The 8,321-nt window shown below is 37.0% G+C and overlaps 1 pseudogene; it reads left to right on the top strand.

Moving 5' to 3' along the window:
• The first annotated feature begins 6,160 nt into the window (after positions 1 to 6,160).
• On the top strand, positions 6,161 to 6,672 carry LOC112317739 (high mobility group protein B3-like; annotated as a pseudogene).
• Positions 6,673 to 8,321: the final 1,649 nt, after the last annotated feature.

Below are 8,321 nucleotides of genomic sequence, written 5' to 3' on the forward strand. Positions count from 1 at the left end.
TTCTTTCACAACTAGAAACATGTACTGACAATGCTTTTCTTTCCCAGTTTATGACACTTGGAAGATTTGAAAGTCAAATATGGTGGAGAGAGAAGTTGTCCTTAGAGTGAGACTGGAGAGAGGGGAAATGAGAATGTGAGCCATCCAAAGAGAGGACATGAGAGTGACAGGCAAAACAGAAGGCAGAAAATACATGCAGGTCAACTCAAGAGAGAACTGACTAGAAGGTGAAAGGTGAAAGGACCAAGGAAAAGGAAGACTTTTAGAGAATCACTTAGACTTGAGGTCTGTGGTTGTGACTCCAGAATTACTCCCAAATCCTAATCAAGTTGGAGGGGCTGAAAGAGAGAGCTGGGCCAGATTCAGGTTAGAAGAAAACACACACACCCCTGTACAGACAGGCAGAATCTAGCACATTTTAAAGATGTTGTTAATGATTTCTTTCTACAAGGGGACACTGGAATTAAATCAAGAGTGTTGAGGGTTTGTTCCCAGGTCCAAGAAGGGACTGTCTCTGAATTTTAAAATCAGAAAGAACTTTTAGGATCCTGGCTTTAAATTTCTTCTTTTTATACATGGATGCATAAAATAAATTTAATCTAGAAAAATTGATCAGATAGTCTAATTTATTCTACTTGCAGCCAAAACTACATTTTACCAGTCATCTATATCATTATAAAATAAATACCTTTAAAATCTTAGGACTTCTCAGAGTACTAAACTGCTTTAGTATTAGCCAGGTTTTCTGATAATATTAGAGCTTCTGTAAAGTAGATTTGTAAGGTAGATATTCTGATACTGTAAATACTGTAAATTCCCAATCATTATATCATATTCCTCCTGACATAATGTAGAGAAATGGTATAATCTATCTTCCTGGAAAAAAAATGAAGTAAATATGAATAAATTCAGTTTTCATTTTCAAGAATCCCTTTTTAAAACAGTGAGAACATTGACTGATATTAAAGTGCTTTAAATTTAGTTAATCATTTAAAATTTCAAGTATATTTAAAGTAGAGAACAGAAGTACAGTAAAATTTCATATTCTCATCATCAGAGTTACCAGTTACGAGGCTTTTGCTACTTCATCCATCCAGGTTTTCCTTTTTTGGAAGTATTTGAAAGCAAAATCCAGTCATCAAGAACCCATTTCACACTTGTGTTCTTCAGTACAGTTTTTTTTTAAACTATGGCATTTTCTGGTGTCATAGTTTTAAAAAACTGTACTGAAGAACGTAAGTCTCTGAACTGGAAAGCATCATGGTAAGTGAAATAAACCAGCTAGTGAAAGACAAATACCATATGATCTCATGTATAAGTGGAGCCTAATCAACAAAACAAACAAGCAAGCAAAATATAAACTGAGACATTGAAATTAAGAATGAACTGACAGTAACCAGAGGGGAGGTGGGAGGGGATTATGGGGTGAAAAAGGGGAAGGGTTTTCAGGAACATCTATAAAGGACACATGGACAAAACCAAGGAGAGAGATTGGGATCAGGGGTGGGAGGTGGGGATGGCTGGGGTGAGGGGAAGTGGTGGGGGTAAAATGGAGACAACAGTACTTGAACAACAATAAAAAATAAGTAAAAAAAAAGGAAGTAAGGATGAAGAGTGTGATCCCAGGGTCTATCCCTGTGTAGTGAATGAAAGCACACTCCCCATGCACATATCTATCTGCACACACCCCTCAAATGAGGCAGGCTGAATAACTTAAAAAAAAAAAAACAACTATGGCATTTTCTTGCACAGTTGCAATGCCATCATCACACTCAATAAAGATAACATTTTTCCCTTAATATTATCTTGTATTCACCCATAATCAAATTTCTCTGGTTGTCTCAAAAATGTATATTCTTACAGTTGGTTTGTTAAATCCAGAGCTCCCAAAACCCCCTATACAATCTATGATTACCATGTCCTGTAACTCTTTTTAAATTTCTTTAAAATTTATTGATTTTATAAAGAGAGGAAGGGAGGTAGAGAGGGAGAGAGAGAGAAACATTGATTCATTGTTCCACTTATTTATGCATTCATTGGTTGACTCTTGTATATGCCTTGACCAGAGATCAAAGCTACAACCATGGTGTTTCGGGACGGCGCTCTAACCAACTGAGCTACCTGACCAGGGCTTTCTGTAAATCTTTTATAATCTACAGCAGTAATTCTGCTCCATTTTTTACCCTCTACCTACTAGCTTGCTGAAAAGACTGCCCATTATCCTGTAGAAATATTTGAAGTATATAGTTTAAAGTCCATAGTAATGTAGTCGCATGTAAACTACTCAGTATCTTACTAAATAAATAATTGAACCCCTAAAGGATTTTGCTTCCTCTCATGAAATTAACACTTTTGAGTATTTATTTTACCCCAATTTACAAATGAAATAAAATAGGCCCCTCGTGAATTTGCCAAATTTATCTCTACTTTCCCTTTATAATAAGATTTTTTCCCTTTAATAGAACTATACAGATTTAGAAATCAGATATAAATGATATTTGAGTATTATCATTAGGTTTAACAAATGTTCATATTTTGGTGGACTGGCTGATTAAGCAGTGGGTGAACTAACCCCTACATACTGTTCTTCCTTCATCATTATTGCTACTTTTTTTTGTTTTTTTAATTCAATTTTTAAATTATTTTATTGTTGTTCAATTACAGTTGTTTGCATTTTCTCCCCACCCCTCTACCCCATCCCAGCCGAACCCACCTCTCTCCCCTGATCCCAACCCCTCTCCTTGGTTTTGTCCATGTGTCTTTTATAGTAGTTCCTGAAAACCCTTCTCCCTACATTTTTGTTACTTTTAACAATAGTTCTCATTTCTTTAACCCATAGTATATGGTTGCTAAGCACTTTTTCTGTATCATCTCACTAAATCTTTAAGGAAGACATTGTCAATGTCATTTGATAGAAAAGTTTGAGCCCAGATTTGTGTAACTGAAAGCTCATACTCGTAATCAATTCAAGTTATCTGCCTGCGTGCCGCTTTGTTATCTGTTTCTTGTACTACTTTACATCTTGTCCATTAATGTTCCTTTTCCTCTGTCCCAATTGTTTTAGAAGCCAGAACTTTTCTTCTTTCCATTTTTATACCACTGCTTCATTCCTCTCTGATAATGGAGCTGATATGGAGACTTTTAAACAATATCAACTCAACTAGTGAGAAATGATTGACTTTATATTTTCATTGTTTTAGAACACACAATGTGTCAATGTACTGATTTTTCTCTATACTCAATTAAATAGTTTTGACTTTTCATTTGACTTTCACACATTTTTTCTCCACTAGTTTATTTTTATTTAAGATTTCATATGGAAGATATTTATGGTTCACTTATTTGACACAGATACTATCTTTCTGATGTGTTTGAGTGTTGCACATTTCCATGTCATAGCTGAAAGGCCAAATAATATTTACATTAGAATTTTTTATCTGATATAAATAATCTATGGTTGGTGTTTTAAAACTATTAATATAATTATATTATATTAAATGATATTTAATATTTATATTGGGATATAATTTGATATAAACTTAAATTTGATATAAATCTGCACTCTGAGGATTTAATTTTACTATGATATTTAGCCATGTCTTAACTGCTGTTTTCATGAGGCCACTTTTCTTCATAATTTTGAGGATATTACTCAGGGCTACAGTCATCACACAAATCTTGCAGATATTTGTCATTCTCCTTTCTTGTGTTTTTGGTGTTTTGATTTCAGCTTGGGCCAGGTTCAGTTAAATACCCTGAGCAAGCAGACTGCATCTTGTTTCATGTTAACATCATGATTTAAACAGTAGATACTCCGGAAGCCTTTGAATATTGCCTGAAGGTTGTTGAAAGCTGTTGCTGTGATTCAGCTGCATCTTCTGATCTTCTTCGTGTTATGTATTATATGAATTGTCTGGCTGGTAGCATTACAGGCCAGCACCAGCCTCTTTAGGGCCTCTTAATCCCACTCCTAAAACCGTATGGGTGATATCACCAACAGACTAAATACATAGTTATTAAATGTGTTACTTTAACAGTGTTTTCTCAAATTAATTTAAGTGAGCATTACAAGGAATTGTCTTTAACTTCTGGGCCACAATTGAAATGTTGGTGATAATGTGCTCCCTTCTTTCAGAGAGGAAAATTGATGTTCTTACTGTTTATTTTTAGTGATATTTTAGGTTTATGCTTATACAGAGCAAAACAGAATGGCAGGCTGAGTTCAGAATGTACTTTGGTGTGACTCAGGGCTTAGCTCAGGCTAGTCACTTACCCCTTTTGAAACATCACTGAAAACACTAGAATTCTGGGATGTATCTTCCAAGGAGCAATTTAGCTACCCAAAGAGATAAGGATAAATGAACTCATGTGGACCTAGTTATGAATACTTGAGATCTCTACTTTTTATAACTATTTCTTCTGTCTTACTAAGCCCTGTTTCTGACACAGGCTGTGAATAAGAGTTCCTCTGGGGCTCTGAGTTCTTCAGCGCTCATATGATATATGAGAACTAAGCAGTTAATGTGCTAAGCACTTTATCTACATTATTTCACCTGATTTTTCACAACCACTATAGGAATTATTTCATAATCTATAAATGTGAGGCCTTAATGGTGGCCTCACATTTATAGATTATGAAATAAAAGCTTAGAGTAGGATGACTTAAAGTGAGATCCACGAATTGTTAACTGCCCTCCATGAAGTTAGAACAGAAATTGAGAATTACATCCAGGAATGTCTGTGACAATTAGACATTTTGACATAAGATTTCCCTGTAGTATTTTGTGATAGTATTTGTATATAGTATATTGGAAGTGATAAGAATGAAAGAAAGGGAGGGAGGGAGAAAGGAAGGAAGAAAAAGAAAAAAATTGATCCTTCACCATAAACAGGTAAGAGATTCAGGCTTAAGACATTTAATGATTAGTTCACAGCTGCACACGAGGTAAGGGTTAGAACCAAGATTCACATACTACCCTGGCTTCAAAACCTTTACTCTTCAGCATGACAGTCTCCTATCTCCCAATTTGGTAATGATGATGAGTCAAGGAAGAAACAACCAGTAATCTGATGACGATTTGTCATTATCCTTAGGAGACTCAGGAACTCAAACTTCAGATTTTGGGGAATTCAAGTAAGAAGAGAAGATTTTATACTAAAGCTAAGGTTCTTACTCCTGAGTAGTCACCCCACCATCATTTTTTTTAACATAGTTATCATAATTATTACTAATTGAGAGGCAAGAGCCAAGAACTCTTCCATGTGCTTAATGTGAATTATCCTGTTATTCCCAGGATGGTTCAATGAGGCAGGCACTATTTGGCTTTGCAGTCAGTATCAGAGCCAGGACAGCAAAGCAAATGTGCCTGACACCAAAACCTATACTTTTACCACCTATTCTACATGATGAATTCCCAAGGATGTCTAAAAGGGCACTAGAACTTATTTGTTAATACTGGGGACTTGGATCAGATTAACTGGGTTTGAATTTGGTTCTAGAGCTGTGTAATCTTAGACATATATTTTAACCTCTCTGTGCTTAAATTATCATGTCTATAGAATGGAAAAAACAAGACTTGCTTCAAAAGCTTATTACAATATTTTTTTACTATGTTAACACAATGGGTGGCACATAGTGTTCAGTAAATTGTAGCTATTGCTAATATTATTAATATTAAAATTATATATCAGTACCTTTTGGCTTAACACAAGAGTAAAACAAAAACATGTAGTATTATAGTTTGTGTGTATTGACTTTCAGTTAAAATTTAGTAAATTTTGCTTTTTGCAGTAATGTGTGGCTTTAAAGAATTCCATCTAACATGCTAGCTAAAGTGAAATTAACCTTAAATGTCCTTCCTATTTTCCACAATCTTTAGTTCAGGTAATCTCACTTGATTAAATTGCTTCTCTTTTAAATATTGAAATAAGCAGAGCCCAATAAATGGCAGGAAACTTTTACTCCTGGAAAAGGAAACATTTATTTTGTACTATTCATTAATCAGCAGTAATGTTTAATTTATGATTGCCATTCTAAGAATGTAAGCTCTAAAAACCAAAGCAGAGGTGGCTCTCGTGGAGACTGCTAGTACAAAGCTGGGCAGCTCTGAGCCTTGCATCCTGCTGTGTGCTGCCCACACTAGCAAACAATACAGTCAGGATGGCTGAAAGTGATCCCAAGAAGCCAAAGGGCAAGATGTCTGCTTATGCCTTCTTTGTGCAGACATGCAGAGAGGAACATAAGAAGAAAAACCCAGAGGTTCCTGTCAATTTTGCAGAATTTTCCAAGAAGTGCTTTGATATTTGGAAGACAATGTCAGGGAAAGAGAAATCTAAATTTGATGAAATGGCAAAGGAAGATAAAGTACGCTATGATCGGGAAATGAAGGACCCATTAAGGGAAGCAAGAAGGACCCCAATGCCCCCAAAAGGCCATTGTCTGGATTCTTCCTATGCTGTTCAGGATTCCACCCCAGGATCAAATCCACAAACCCTGGCATCTCTATTGGAGATGTGGCAAAGAAGCTGGGCAAGATGTGGAATAACTTAAGTGACAGTGAAAAGCAGCCTTACAACAATAAGGCAGCAAAGCTGAAGGAGAAGTGTGAGAAGGATATTGCTGACTATAAGTCTAAAGGAAAATTTAATGGCGTCCTGAAAGAGTCCTGCTAAAGTTGCTCGGAAAAAGTTGGAAGAGAAGAGGAGGAGGAGGAGGACGAATTAAAAAAAAAACCTGTTTATCTGTCTCCTTGTGAATACCTTAGAGTAGGGGAGTGCCGTAATTGGCACAGCTTTTATTTGAGAGGTGTCTGTTGCCCTCATTAGGATTAATTACACAATTGGATCATGATCATATGCAGTCTTTCAAGTGCTCTAAAAATTTTCAGTGGTTTACATGTAGTGGCAATGGGTGTCTGGAGCACCCTGAAACTGTATCGAACATTCTTAAAATGAAAGGGCTATCATGTTCTCCTCACTCTGTGCACTTTGCTGTTGGTGAGACAAGGCATTTAAAGATGTTCTGGCATTTTCTGTTTTTAGTCTGTAAGGTGGTGTTAACTATATGGTTATTGACTAGAAATCCTGAGTTACCAACTATGCATATCTATAGTTTGTGAAAAGAACAAAACAACTGAGACAAGCTCCTGATGCTCTTTGCTTGGCGTTGAGGCTGTGGGGAAGATGCGTTTTGGAAGGGCCATAGCTCAGGATGTGCACTGTGAGGCTGGACCTGTGGACACCACAGTGGGCATCCACTTAGCTTCAGGTTGTCTTGTTTTTGTATGTAGTGACACAGCATTCTGCCATTCTTAGCTGTGGAAAAAGTGGGGGAGGGTATCAGCTGGCATGAGAAATGTTTGGATCTCTTTTAGTTAAGGGCAGTAGTTTTAAACTGTTTGTTTTTAAACAAACTGTAGAACTCTTCATCATCAGCAAAGCAAAGAGTTGCTGCATCAATGAAAGTTGAAGAACAGAGTTTGAAACATTTTGTTGTTTTTTGTACGTTTAAAATGCCACAATGGTTCTGAAGTTAAATAAACAGTATTACACTTAAAAAAAAAAAAAACCCACAGAGAACAGTGCATAGTGCATAGTAGGCACTCAATAAATATCTGTTAAATTAATGCATGCTACTGGAGAACTCAGTCACTGCAATTTATATTCCTTTGAATAGTATTTAAGCCTGCCTTTTTAAAAATGTATCATTAAATAAAAATTAACCTCAGCTGTCTCTAAAAAAGCTGTGTCACCACGGAAGCTGGGGGTGGGGGAGGAGGATTAAACCACCTTCTACATTTACCTACATTGAAGAGAAAATGTGGCTCCTGGCTACTGGCTTGAGCTCAGCTATAGGTGTGTTGCTGGAGTGCAAGCTGGTTCACCAGGCCTGGGGGCCTGCTAGAGCCTGCATCTGTTACCATCTTGAGGGTGTGCTGGGTTATGAGTTCAGTGTGGGACATTGTCCAGCCTGAGTCATTGTTACATCGCAGTGAGTCAGACTGTCTGGCACTGGACCCATTAGTCAGATCCTGGGGCTGCACCGTTGTTGCTGGGTGGTGTGGCTAGCCCCTGCAGTGCCTCAGTGATGTCTGTGTGTTGGGGCGGGGCTGGGGCAGGGTTAATAGTGTCTTTCTTCAGACAACCCTTTGGGCTCCTTATCTCCTTACAGGATTCAGGAGTCTCAGCAGTGCCTCTCTCCCAGCGTTACTGACCTTTTTTGGATAATAAACTAAAGAGAAGTTGATGTTTGAGGAAATAAAATGTATTATTCTCTGACAAAATCTGACTATGTTCCTCTAGATAAGTCTGTGGCCATTAAT

This window comes from Desmodus rotundus, chromosome 4 (genome assembly GCF_022682495.2).
Source record: "Desmodus rotundus isolate HL8 chromosome 4, HLdesRot8A.1, whole genome shotgun sequence".
NCBI classification, from domain to species: domain Eukaryota; kingdom Metazoa; phylum Chordata; class Mammalia; order Chiroptera; family Phyllostomidae; genus Desmodus; species Desmodus rotundus.